The sequence below is a fragment of the Pantherophis guttatus genome, chromosome 1 (assembly GCF_059756535.1).
Source record: "Pantherophis guttatus breed Tessera chromosome 1, ASM5975653v1, whole genome shotgun sequence".
In the NCBI taxonomy this organism is placed as follows: Eukaryota; Metazoa; Chordata; class Lepidosauria; order Squamata; family Colubridae; genus Pantherophis; species Pantherophis guttatus.
This window is the reverse complement of record NC_142063.1, coordinates 59,415,112-59,429,737: the sequence shown is the minus strand read 5'-3', so window position 1 is coordinate 59,429,737 and position 14,626 is coordinate 59,415,112. Positions and strand designations below refer to the sequence as shown.

The 14,626-nt window shown below is 36.5% G+C and overlaps 1 protein-coding gene across 4 annotated transcripts in view; it reads left to right on the top strand.

Annotated features, from left to right (window-relative positions):
• AKAP6 (A-kinase anchoring protein 6) overlaps window positions 1-7,207 on the top strand; it is a 260,229-nt gene extending 253,022 nt beyond the window's left edge. For all 4 annotated transcript variants that reach the window (XM_034417989.3, XM_034417990.3, XM_034417988.3 and 1 more), the window contains one exon: window positions 6,250-7,207. The gene's annotated coding sequence lies outside the window, so the exon portion shown is untranslated. The remainder of the gene's footprint in view (window positions 1-6,249) is intronic.
• Window positions 7,208-14,626: the final 7,419 nt, after the last annotated feature.

Below are 14,626 nucleotides of genomic sequence, written 5' to 3'. Positions count from 1 at the left end.
TTTTAATGATCATCCAAACTTACAAAGATGCTGAAAAAATGAACTTATGATGAGTCCTCAAAATGGCAACTGTTGCAACTTCCCTGTGGTCACATGATCAAAATTTGAATGCTTGGCAAGTGGCCCACTTTTATGATTGTTACAGCATCCTGCAGTCACATTCTTCTGCCCTGCAGAAACTGCTTCCATTTCAGCTCCCTCCTTCTCTGCCTTTGGCCACCCTGCAGAGCACAGCCACGATAAAGAAGCCATGTATTCATCCACCACTGCTGTCCAGGGTTGCCCCAGCTGATGTTTGCCTCACATCTGCTGGACTCACTTCTGCCACTACCCCCACAGCCACTAGTATTTTTTTTTCAATTGACTGTGCTCCTCCTTCCTCTTGTGATTAAAAAAAAATGATTTGGAGGGGAGGAAGCTGAAATGGATGCAATTTGCACAGGGCAGGGGAAGAGTGACCACATGGTCCTGGTGACTGCAACCTGGACTGCTTATAACTCCCCTTCCAATTCTAATTGGTTCATTTAGAAAACATTTGTGCTTGGTTTCCTGAAATATAATACTTAACCTTAAATAAAATTCAGAATCGAGGTTATATTACATACACTGGAGGAAAAAAAAGATATATGTCACTCGTTATTTCCTATTAAGCGTAGCAGCGCTGAGTTTACCTTATTTAAAATATTTTGAGTTCTAACCTGTGATGCCCCACCTCATGTGCTAAAATTTCAATCCTAACTAGGGCCTAAAGCAATATACATAACATGAAGTCAACATTAAAATTAATATTATTTGGCCTTGTCCATGTATAGGCATCAATTCTATAATCTTTACAGCATTGCTTTAAATCTCATATTTGTTTTCTGATAAAATTAATTATGCATACATGTCTATTTAAATTTAAATTTGAGCTGAATGGTGGCAAATAATTGAAGAAAACTGGTATTACCATTGTAGCCTACATTTCTATGCTGTCTTTTGGCTTATTGCACTGTCTAGTCAAAGTCAGCTTTAACAACTTATTGGCTCTATACAAATTCTCAGTGGACGCTTCCCCACACCTCCTAATCAAAATGTTCCTTCCCCCAAGAAAACCAGAAAACTGAATGTGAACTCCTGGAATTAAGAAACATGGCAGTTATTACTGAAAGTAGTTCACCTTTACAAACCAATATGAATAGATTATTGGAATGTGTATTAGCAAAAGAAGAAACTGATGCAGTTCTTATTTTCAGGACAATATACTGGAAATTACATATTTTCTAGAGTTACAATGATGTGTTCTAATTCAGAAGTGGGCGGTCTACCTCCTTCAGCCTCCATTTCAAAAGCTTTGTGATGAATTCACTTAGGTTTCTGGCAAGAATAATCTGGCTTCCTCAAATAACTTATTTTGAGAATAGGACAACAGAAAGGGGAAAGAAGAAAAAAGAGTGTTAGAAAAGAGAGTGAAAAAGGAAGTGCCATGAAGAGATAGAAAGCAAGCAAAGCCTGCACACTTCTCTGCATACTTAGTTTGGCCCCACTTCCATACAACAACTTAGCCCAAGAGAGTGCAACTCTTGACAGATTTTCTACCCTTGCCTTTGCTCAATATTCACCTATTGGTGATTGTACACCAATTTTCATTGCCCACACAAGCTTCTCTTTCACTAAAGGTAGAAATTTGGTGCATACAAAGCTATATACACACTGAGGTGCCTTCTAAATGTCAATTAATGAAGGTGTAATATAATTCAGCAAGGATATTGCTGTGGGGTCTTCACATAAAAAGTACCTACCCTAACTCATAAATCCACAGCTCCTCAAGTCATCACCAGACCCCAGGCTCTCTAAGCTACCCACCAGATTCTTGAAATCCCTCCTCCCTACTGTGAGGGCTTAGTTGATACTTTAACTTCATTTCTCATGCTATGGGAAATGAATTAGAAGCAATCTATCCTAATTTGTTAACTTATTCAAATAACAGTTATTATACTTAACTATGCTAAAGATTATCTTTTTGGTGGCAGATTGTTTATTTTTTGATGAGCCTAATTACTGATTTTCCAAAGGTAATTTACATTTATTACTAATACATCTTTTAAAATGTGACAGATAAATGTTGTTCCCATAAGTGTATTATGAAAAAAGTTACTATTTAAAAACACATTATTTAATTTGAAAGATAAATGGCAAACACCATTATTTTTTTTTCTTGGAGCACCTGTGCTGTAAGCTCATTAAAATGTGTGATTTTATGTGAAGCTGAGATACTTAAGAGAAAAATTATCTATGGTATATGTATACCCTAAAAATAAACCCAGTACGCAAAGGTGACAGTATGCATATTTACCAACGTAGCTCAACTAATTTAATGTGATTTCTGCTCCAGCTGCAAGCCAGAATAAAGCTGTTGTGAGCAAATATATTTTCCTGCTGAATACCATATATCGAAGCTGTAATCTCACTCTTTTATGGGTATGGTATAAAATTGACCATTAAGAGACAGCAGCTTCAAAAAGTTCTATGTACTGTAAATGATAATTCTGCTGTTTTATCCAGACTGCTGCTGACTTTATAACTGTACAGATATGTTTCCTCTGGAGGTTCAAAGGTTTTGTTTTCCATGGAGGCAAGATTTATCAAGAAAATTTATCATGGCACTTTCTTTTTCTATCAATATGGTCCATAACCTTTTCCTCCTATACTTTTTTCTTTGAGGCACAATGAAGTTATACCAGAACCAATTATTTTTTATGCAGTCCAGTATTTTCTATTCTGATTTGCAGAGATTGACTAATGTGTCAGACAGAGGTTTTTTCCCACCATCTGTCATCTAATTCCTTCACAAGGTGATGCCAAGTCATTCAAATCAAATCATCTTTATTAGTGTAATTGATTGATCCAAACATAAGAATATAACAGGGCAAAAGTAACAACAAGGTAGGCACCATCTATGCAGGAAAAATTTGAACTTTTTCCAACTGGCGAGACATCTCATTCATCTAGCCAAGGTTAGGCAGTATAAAGACTTCATGATGGCCTACTTCAATCTTCTTATTATTAGCAATTTTTTAAGATAAATTTCACATTTCCTTTGTGTTTCATGCAATTTTCTTGTGTTGTTTGTTCTACTATATTTGTGGTGTTCCCATCATCCTATTCTTTTTTTTTAGTATTAGGCCATGTAGATTTATTTCTTTTCTATTGATCCTATTGCACTGCAGATACAGGACTTATGCTTAGCATGACCAAACCTTGTGCTCTAGTTTATAAAGTCACCCAAATGATATTTTTTTGGGATTGGTTAGTGATGAGTATTTAAGACCCTAAACTTTAATTGGATCTTGCCAACCTACCATCATTGCTACTACTAAGTATGATCATGATGACGATGATTGCTTGCACAGTCAACCGGCTTCTTGAAGTGGATTTGGCATTTTTGTCCACCTATCAAATTCTTTCCAAGGATCTGGGCTAGGCAGTGTTTAATAATATTAAAGGTACTGTCACAACAAAAGCTGTTCCAAGTAAAGTTGCCTTTTGCAATTGACTGATGCTGATTTTGTCAATGCTGATGGTGTTGAAGTGGTGCTCCAGATGTTTTTGGATTGCACCCAAGACACCTATTACTATTGATACTATCTTTGCTTTCTTTTTCTATAGTCATTTTATTTTTATTTGCAGGTCTTTGTATTTTGTGATTTTCTCCAGTTCTTTCTCTTCTATTCTGCTGTCTTCAGGTACTGCAATATCCACTATCTAGATTTTTTTTTATCTTTCTTATTGACAAATGATAAGTCCAGGGTGTTATGTGACAGGTGCTTGTCTGTTTGAATTCTAAAGTCCCAGAACACTTTAGTTTCTTCTTTTTCAATTACTTTGTCTATTTTCTACCAGTTCTTGCTTGCAAGCAAATGGCACTTCTTGCAGATATTCCAATGCACCATTGTTGCTATTTTGCAATGCCAGTGTTTGTAGCAGTAGTGGGTTTCAAATCCCGGCGCTACCGGTTCATTATTGGTAGCATGCAGGAGCGCACTGCACTTCTGCGCATGTGCAGAGTGTTTTTGATGACGTCTTGGTGGGTGGGTGGAGCCTCCTGCCACCACCGCTACTGCTACCGCCACTAAGGACATGATTCATTGTCTATGGAGATTCTCAATCATACAGGTCATGATTTGAAAAGTACCTTTGGGCATGATTCATTGTCATTATTTTTTTGGTCTTCCTATCCAGGATTTTTAGTTCAGTGGCTTGAGTCCAGTCCACTATTCCAACTGTGTATCCAATGATTGGAATTGCCTCATTGTTAATTGCTTAGATGGTGTTTTTCTTTATTCTTATGATGTACTCACTTCTGACTTTCTTCTTAACTTCATTGTGCTTGATGTTGTCCTGCTATATTGTGTTTTGTCACATGGTCAGACAGATAGTTAGACTGAATTTGGCATTTTTATCCACCTATCTAGTTCTTCCCAAAGATCTGGGATGATATTATCATCATCATCATCATCATCATCATCATCATCATCATCATCATCATTTGTTCTTACTTTAAAAATAGTTTGATTTGATGTCAGAGAGGCTCATTACCTCATGCCTGCAAACTATTTGTACTATCATTGATCAATGCTTAAAGCCATTTCTATTCTACCGTTGAGCTATGCCAATAAGTTTACACAAACCGATAGGAAAGATCTAGAAGTGGCCAGAACTGGAACAACCAACCAAAGACATTTTCCATTCTCCTTAATCAAGGAGATTATTACCAAATGGTGATATAGTTCCAAGAAATCATGAAGGAATACCAGATGTAGATTAACTTCCTGGTTTGTTTTGTGATTTAATCAATATTTTGTCAAAGTAGTAAATTTTTCTTCAGTGCTTATATAAGGAATACCACAATGGTTTGATTTCTAACATTAAGTTGACATATTTAATTGTTTTAGCTATGTATAAGTTTAGATATTTAAAAAGCTTACATACAGTTCAAATAGTTTGTTTTTTTTAAAAAAATATATTATTAAAAGCCCATTTAAGGTGTTGAGGCTAGATATGCAACACATGTTTCATGTTTAAATCATAGGCCTGTATTTGTTTCAAATTTGTGCAAAGAGAGAGAGAGAGAAATCCACAACATTAATTAATATTAAACAAGAAGGTGACTGGATAACTCCAAATATTTTTACTTAATTTGGAAAGTATAAAATGCAAGGCTGGAGTGCCTCCTTGGAAATGTTGTGATAAGGTACTTTGTACTAATCCCTTAGCTGTATTCTAATAGTTATTTTTTCATAATCTTCATCCTATGCTTTGGCTCTTTGTTGCACAGGTTAACTCTAAATTGTAAACTGAAAAAAAATGCATCAGAAATACACGTAGTCTTTGACTCATATCAATAATTGAAACTGGAATTTCCATCATCAGTCAGTGCAGTCATAAAGTGAGCAGACGTAATTTTACAAACACCTTTACTTAATAATTGTAATAATTTCACAATCATTAAGCAAATGAAGCTTCCCCAGTTTACTTTTTTTGTAGGAAACCAGCTGCAAAGGCCACAAACCATGATCATGTGTCCACAGGATGCTGCAAGCAGTTGTAAATAGTTGCTGTTGCCAAGTGCCCAAATTGCAAATTATGTAATTGTGGGGATGGGACAACATTTGTAAGTGCAAGGGGCAGGTCATAAATCACTTTTTCTGAAGACATCATAATTTTGAACCATTATTTAAACAGACATAAATTGGGATTATATCCATATTTATATAATCTCAAGCCTAAATGGATTATTTGACAGTGAATCCTACTGATTTTAATAGGACTTATTTCCATGTAATAGGCTCAGGATTGCAGATTATATTGGTTGGTTGGATGGCCTTTATTGAGTCTTACGCACCTATTGATTGATACACTTTCAGAAGGTAGAGGAAGCATGTTCACAGATACCTAAAAGGATGGGATTGAGGGAAAAGGTCAAACTTGATTATTTCCCCTGTGCCTTTTGAAACTAAATCTTGTTTTATAAAAATCAATGAGGGTTTCCACTTCAATGAAAAGATATAACTCTGATTTAAACCATAAGCTACAAAAAATTGCTGTTCATAGCTGCTTTTGCATATACTTACCTGTAAGGACACTGGTGTGAGATCATATAGTAGCTAATGTAGCTATTTTAGAGAAAATTGTGTTTTACAAATGGAATTATAGTTGATGTAGCATGCTCTTACTTTTCTTTCCTTTTATTTCCCCTTTTCCTTTTAGAAACTTGGCTGCATTTCAGATGTAGGCTTATCCTCTAAACCCTGGGATGACCTCTAATTCCATTGTATCACTGTCTTTTGTTACACTTGACTCCCAAGATAAATTTTCTTTCCAAATGTTATTTGTACATGTTGGCTTTGTAACCAGGTTGCATATGCTGGAGCAATTTCAGTTATCATTTGGCTTTGTAGCAAAACCGTTTTCTTTCATATGGGTTTATATGCCAAGCTACCTCTTAACAACTTTCTTTTCAAATGTGTATGCCTCTGTATGACATCTCACCCACTAATATTTTAATGATTTTGCAATTGCACAGTTTCTGTGATCATTTCAAGTCATCATTTCAGAACTGTAAATGTCATTAATTCTCCTGTTTTATGTATCAAATTTGGTATTTTATGTGTACAACACCCATATTGTTTATTGAAAGTATTTTAGAAAGGAAATTTTGATTGCAGCAAAAAGGAAAAAAATTGCTCCTGAGTCAAAAGAACCGGTTATACAAAGTAAACACAAATGTATCCTTTTGCTTTTTCTTAAAAAAACAACAACAAAACTATGCAACACTTCAAGAAACAGCTATGTAGTGTTGTATATTAAGAATTGTTAACATTGTACTAAATTAAATAAAACATTTTGGTTTTCTACTATGCTTCTTGAGGTGGTAGTCAGAAAAGAACCCCACATTTTTTAAAAAAATGGTGCCTTGCTGTATTTCTTATAACATTTATTAAAAAGTTGCTTTCACAGTAAAATTACGTTCATTTGAAAGAAAGAAATAGCAAGGTGTGAATCGTTTCTGTATATATGTATAACCAAGTGCAAACATTGATGTACAATGACAGTATAAAATGCTTTAATGTTTGTGATGCCTGGTGGTGTAGAAAACATAAGCCTTAAAGCCACTAGATTGCATGATAATTAGAACTGGCATAATAAACACAAGTTTACTGGGGAATTTTTAGAACTGGCTCTCATTTACCCACATCTGTCTAAATGTGAATATTGCATGGATCTGCCATAATTATTTGAATATTTATAAGGGCCGCTCAGGTTTTGTGTAGACCTTTAGGAACAACTTTGTCTGTGACCCTTCTGTCCTGAAAGTTCAGCTACTTCTGGTAAAATTGGAAGAGGACTTTGAACTACAATCTCATCCTGGAATAATTCCCTTACTGTCTCCACCTGTTAAAATGCCCATTTGGAGACCACAGAAGAGGTCATCTTCAAGCATTTTGTGCACTAATAAGAACCAGGAAAAGTATCTGTTTTTTCTGAATGCCCACTTTCCACTTGAGTTACTTTTCCCCATAACAAACAGAATTATCTCTCTCCCTCCCTCCCTCCCTCCCTCCCTCCCATCTCTCTCTCTCTCTCACACACACACACACACACAAATATCCCTCATAAAATGACTCACTCTGAGGTTTACTGCCCCTTCATGCATTACAACTCAGTTGGTCAAAAGAGTTTCTTAGTTTCCAAGTTCCTGCTATACAGGTATGTCTTTATTAGTGACTGCCTTATTTAGCAAGCCATTACAATGATGATGAAAAAGTAATCTTTGAAGCAAAGCAAAGGAAAACTAGATCATAAGTACAGTAGCAATTTCATTTAATGACTGTTTCGTGAAACAACTGAATTGTTGGTTGCAATTGTGGTCACTAAGTGATGACTACTTCTATAGTTTACAACACTGAACAAAAGTATAAAGGAAAATACAGATCCATGTCAGGGGTGGGTTCCACTTACCTTTACTACCGGTTTGCAGCGGAATCGCACATGCGCAGAAGCTTCTGCACATGTGCAAATCACCAATGATGATGTGCCGGGTGGGCGGAGCCTCCCGCCAGTTTTACTACCAGTTCTATAGAACCAGACAGAACTGGGAGCAACCCACCACTGATCTACGTACAATGTACAACTGCTAATTTCTACCTAAAAATATAGATTTACTACAAAATGACAATGTTGTGCCACATCTGAAATCTCATTGATACTGAGGAAGAATGGCTTATTTTCTGCAGTCTCATCTTCTGTTGTTGTATCTGGAAACTTCCTCCCTTCCCAAACGATATTGGTATTGCCTGAGTATTCCTTCTGTTCACTGTGGGTGATGACAGGACAGAAGGTTGTTGATTTTGAAGAGTGGGCCTCTTGTCATTCCTGGTGGACCAATGGACTCATAACAAGTAAGGAGTATATAGGTTTAGTTACTGAGTTTATCTTTTTTTAAAAATATTTTAAAGTCCACAGAGAGTATATTCCTGAAAAAATAAAAGATGCAAATCTTCCCTAGTTTTGCACTCCAAAGTGATGGGACTACACTTCTCATAATTCCCAGCCATCCTGAAAGTGGTAGGACTTACCTATCTGGTAAGATAAATGGTTAGGATCCTTTTTTCATATATGCATCTTTTCAATAGGTATATAATAAAAAGTGACCAATCCTTCATAGAGATCATTTATAGGTTTCCAAAGTTCTTATTTTTCAATTGCAGCTGGTTGATGCAGTATTTAGGTAAGATATAAGCCACAAGAAAATATGGATGAAAATGGGAACATACATATTATAAAGTGGTTCTTATATACAGGGTTAAAAGAATGTGGTATATTAAAGTTGATGTTTCCGAATAAAAGGCTGAAAGCTTTGTAATAATATTCAGATTTGATGAATCCCTCATCCAATTACAAGTTAAGATTGTAAATTCAGATAATGCATTGATTTCCCAGTTCAATCCTGTTTTATTAGGCAGTTTTCGGCCATTCATATTTATGCTCTAATTGGAAATGTCTTGCTATTTTATTTACTTTTCTTCCAACAATGTGCACATAAAATCTGAGAATTTTAAATGTATAAAAGAAACCAAATCATTTTTTTTCCTGAAATAACTACGTATTGCCAACCCAAATGTGATTTGTCTATGGAACTGGAAACAATGTTCCAAACCCTCCCAAAAAGTGTGTGTGTGTGTGTATATGTATATATCGGAAAGGCAGATTTGGCATAGCTTATTCCATGCATAAATTCTACCCAGATGCCTTCAGGAAATTCATACTATGTACAATTAATTCTATTTTGAAGAACTCCGCATTCGAAGAATTATAGAACCATATTATTGGTTTGCTAAGCCACTATGAATGGATGAAACAAAAGCAACTGCCTTATATCAAGTTAGAGCTGCTTTTTTCTGACTGACAGGAGAACACCAAAGACTCCAATAGCTGTCATTTCTATCACCTGCTGCCTGTTCAGATGCCAGAAATTTAACCCAAGATCTGTATATAAAAAAGAACTTTGCTACTGGGCTGTTTCAGCAACAGAGGCAACAAAATGAAATGGCCAAAGTGGGTGATTCTGATGTTTAATAACAATAATCCAAAAAAGAGGGTCCAGAGTAAAGGCGGGAGAAGAGAGTCAGTTGTTAACAAGGTTCACAATCAATTCATCACAGATATCTCTGAGAGTTTAGCAGAAGGGTATTGAAAAAGTCAGAAATACGGGACATAAATCACTTGTTTACTTTCATGTTAAACCAATACTATTCCAAACTAAAGCCTACCTTAAAACAGCTTCGTTTAGTCATTAAGGCTTGTGGGAAATGTTATTTATTTTCAATTTAAATAAACAATTAAATTTAAATAAACAATTTAAAATTCATTTATATGATCAATTTGCCACTTTAAATAGAGGAGTACAACATAAAGTGTTTGCCAGCCTATGAAGTAGACCAGCCTATGAAGCCATATAAGCTTAAAATGACTTCTGTTGAATGGCAATAGCACGGGTGTCAAACTTGTGGTGTCACGTTGCTGTCACGTGACATATTGTGACATTTTTCCCTTTGCGGAGCTGGGGTGGGTGTGGCCTGTGCATGACGCATCCGGCCTGTGGGCCGCCAGTTTGACACCCCTGGACTATAGTAATAGCATCTCTCAAGTCTGAAGTCCCTCGTCCCTCCCTTCCTTTATCTTCCCATGAATTAGGGAGGGGCCTGTCTGAGATGTTCTGTCAAGTTAATTTTTGGGGATGGGTTAAGGCTGAGCTTGTCTGACTTTTACCTTGGTAGACACTCTTCCTTCTGTGCTTCAAGGCCATTCCCTTTACCTCTACAATATATCAATAATACTTAGGCATATGTACCGCTTCACAGTGCTTTACAGCCCTCTCTAAGTGGTTTACACAGTCAGCATATTGCCCCCAACAATCTGAGTCCTCATTTTATCGATCTTGGAAGGAGGGAAGGCTGAATCAACCTTGAACCAGTGAGATTCGAACTGCTGAACTGCTGGCAATCATCAGTCAGCAGAATTAGCATGCAATACTGCATTCTAACTACTGCGCTACTACAGCTTAATTCTACATATGCTAGAAGTAAGAAATACACTATTTCTAAATATATTTCTTCATCGAATAGAAAAGTCACCATCAGACACTAATTACAAAATTATCCCCTAAATCCTAATTATTCAATCATTTAAACCTTATTTTATTATGAAGAATACAAAATGAACTATTCATTCTACAACAAAGGTAAGGGAATTGTGTGGGAAGGGAGGGGCTTTGGGCATATTTGGGATAAAGTGGACATGTTACAAAATGGCTGCAATAGGATGATTGCTAATTAACAAATTGGCTGCCTGGCATTGATAAACAATGAGGAGGGAAGACAAAAGTTAACAAAAAAGAGAAGGAGACAGTCACTTCAGAAGTGCCCTTGAAAAAAAGAATACATTTTCCAAAATCCATTGAAAACTGGCAGTTGGGATTTCCCCCTTGTCACAAAACAAGAAATCCTCTAGAATGTTGCCTATCATCCCAGTGGGACTTCTGTGGAATTCAAAGATTGCAAATAAGGCACGGCAGGTATCCATCAAAAGAGGCAATATTCACTGACCATGAATATCATGTTCCCATTATTCACCCTATAGTCAGTTACACTTATTTCATTGCAAATTGTAAAATGATGTCAGGTGAAAATATTTAAATCATCATCATCAAGATATGAAAAAATGAGGGCAAGCTTTGGGTGTTCATGGATGTTCTCACAAACACCATAGCCACATGGTCCAGCATCTTTGTCAAGACATTCGGAGTTCAGCTGCTGACTACAGCTAAGATGATGCTTAGTGTTACAGTTTGGATTTGCTCATCATTTGGGGAAAGAAGGAATAAAAGGAAAGAAGGAAAATATCTTGTCACCCAATAAAATATCAGCAATTCTCTCTCTCAAACATCATCCAATTTCCTCCCATTTAAATGTATAATATTCTATTCCATCCTTGAGCAGATAGATAGACTGGGGTGTGAACAGTGCTTAAGAATTACCAGTTCTATTCACCATGTAAATGTTGGTTACTCCTTTCTAAACTCCAGTTCTAAATTCTTCTGGCACAGTAATTATAATGAACATCCTAGGTGAATATGTGGCTTTTACCAAACATGAATCATTGTTAAATGCATGTATTACAAAGCATTGTGGATTTCATGGGCATTTACATTTTGACATAAAATTCTGGAATGTGAAAATGTCAGATTTTCTCATATGGCTGAGATATCTAATTAAGTTGGAAAATTGGCCATGCAAGATCAAGTCTCACTGAAGGCCATTTTTAATACACGGATGATTATTTTTCCAATGCTTTTAGCACAGTATCATCGCCTATTTGACCTGGGTCTCAATAGTTATATGGTAGAATCTGATTTGTTGTAGAACATCATTTAGAAATGGAGAAGTTGTGAATCCTTTAAAGATATATGTGGAATAAGATAATTGTGAAGAGAGGTTTACGCTCGTAAGACAGGCATGAAACAGGATTCAAATTAATGAATGATTACTTAAGACAGATGTCATTTACTTTTCTTTCTAAATGCAAAGCCCCAGAGGTTTCTCACTGAAACTGAATATTTGTGAAAGCATACCTGATAAAAGAATAGATTTCAGTCTTTGCCATGACATATAATTAGTCTTCATTGCTACAAGGATTATAGGGCTAAAATGTACTGTAGGGCTAAAACGGTATTGTATCTCCTAACGATAGAAAAAGCTTCTGCAGTCAAAAACCCACTAACATTCTTGACAATGAAACCAACTGCCCCTCCCTCTTCAAAATAATCTATTTGGCTTCTGAAAGTAACTTTCTTCCAACTCAGGCTGTATCTAACTCAGCATGGTTTATTCTGACTGGCAGTGTCTTATCAGAATGTCAGGCAGAAAATTCTGCCATCATCTGATGCTAAAACATGAACCCTGCAAAACAGAGCATGCCCTCGCTTATTCTGCTATGGGGTTTTCCATCTAATAATTATAGTGGACATTGAGAGGGCCTTAAAACTGATGTGATGGGTCAGCAGGTGGGCCTAATCCATCTACATAGTGAGGTAGATATTAGTCTCATGTATGGTTTGGGAATTTATTCAGAAGTGCCTTGTCCCTTTGAGAGTGCAAGACTATTCCATTGCTCATTAGCCCTTTTGAAGCTTGTGCACGAGCCTGAAAATAAAGTTCCACTGCTTTAAGCAATCTATTAATTAAAGTTCATACGGTACCTTTTTCTAGGTTCTGTGAAAGTCTGGCTATTTTAATGAATTATCAGAAAAGAGTTGTACTCACATTAAGTCTGAAAGAGCTTCTGAATCATGTTTGAAATATGCAGAGGTCTAGTAGATACATATTCATGTTTCATGCCATTTTCTCCTCCTTTCTATTCCAAAGGGAGAGGGGAACCTCCCACATCTTTAAAGTCACCAATTCACAGACATCCAAAGGATACGATGTCTATTTTTCTAAATGTGGTAGAATTTCTAATTTGTTTAGTAATTCGGTGGCAGAATTTAGAAGACTGGTGACATGACTTGTAAGAAAACACAAATTGATGGAATTAGATTTGGTGTTTGTTTTTTGTTTTTTTACAAAAGTATATTGTAAAAATATACTTTGAAACAGAGAATTTGATTCTGTTTCTTTGATTGAAACAGAGAATTCTGACTGGAGAAACAGCCACCTTGGGATACAGAAGTGCTAGGACTCCCTCTGATCTACTTACCAGCCCATTCCTTGATCCAGGCTTTTAACAAGGTTGATCATATCAGATAGAGCTACCCTTGCTGGGCAAAAAAAAAATAATTCACGTGACACCTAGATGGCAACAGTAAGATCGAGTTTTCTGTGTGTTTTGCTGTCGTGTCAAATGGTGGTCCAGATTTCACAACCTTGACATAGTAGCCTGAACAGAAACCAATAATTGCCTTATCAGAAAAGCAACAGGGAAGGCAAAGGGACCAAGTGAAGGCAGAATCTGTCACGTCCTCTCCACTGCTGCTCCAACACTGTTTTCATTGCTAACTAGATGGCAGAAGTCTTGAGCAGGAGAAAGGTGAGATTCTGGAAGACTGAGATGAACAGATACCTATGCAGAAAGGATAGTCTTGGGCCCCGAAGAATTCTCCATGTAATTCTACTCTAGAGAAGAGCCCACTAGTTAAATTTGGATCATTTTTCTCCCTCAGGTATTTTCCAAAATACTTGAGGGAGTATATTTTTTTCACAGAATTGAATTGCTTCTTCTATTACTGTATTCACCAACTGAGCAGAAGGAGGAGGATATTGCCATCAGTCCATAGCCATGGTCAGATCACTTAACAAATATCTCATTTAGCAACATAAATTTTGGGCTCAATTGTGGTCATAAATTGTATTTCTTCCTCTTACTATTTTTCCTATAACAACAACCCTGTGAGGTGGGTTGGACTGAAAGAGTAACTGCCCAAGAGCACGCAGCTGGTTTTCATGCCTTAAAGCAGGACTAGAATTCACACTCTCTTGGCCTCTAGCCTCTAACCATGAGCAAACTGACTCTTCGTCTTTGTTCTTAGACTTCTAAGCAGTCTACATCTATGCCTTCCACCACTGGCTGCTTCTTCATTACAATTCGTATAGTAACTTCCGAGCTGATTGGTGGCGCAATTGGATTTCTGCTGTTTACTGGCTCTTCACATAGAACTATGCCTGCTCTATTCTCTTTAGGATCTTATCATTATCTGTAAACTTTATTTTTTGATACCTTAACATTACGTTTCAGAATTCACACTCTGATCTGCCAATGTTGCTAGTGATTTTTGAAATAATCCCAGAATTTAGACAATTGGTGGTTCTGTTAAAATAGTATGGAATTTTGAATGGATAAAGATAAGATGGTGAGAGCCAGTTTAGTGTAATTAGTTAAGCATCAGGTTAGAGATCAGGAGACTATGAGTTCTAGTCCCACTTTAGGCACAAGGCCACCTGGAGAACTTTGGACCAGTCCCTCTCTTAGTCAGGAAGCAAACTTGTCAAGAAAACTGCAGAGACTAATCTAGGCACTCGTCCAGATGTGA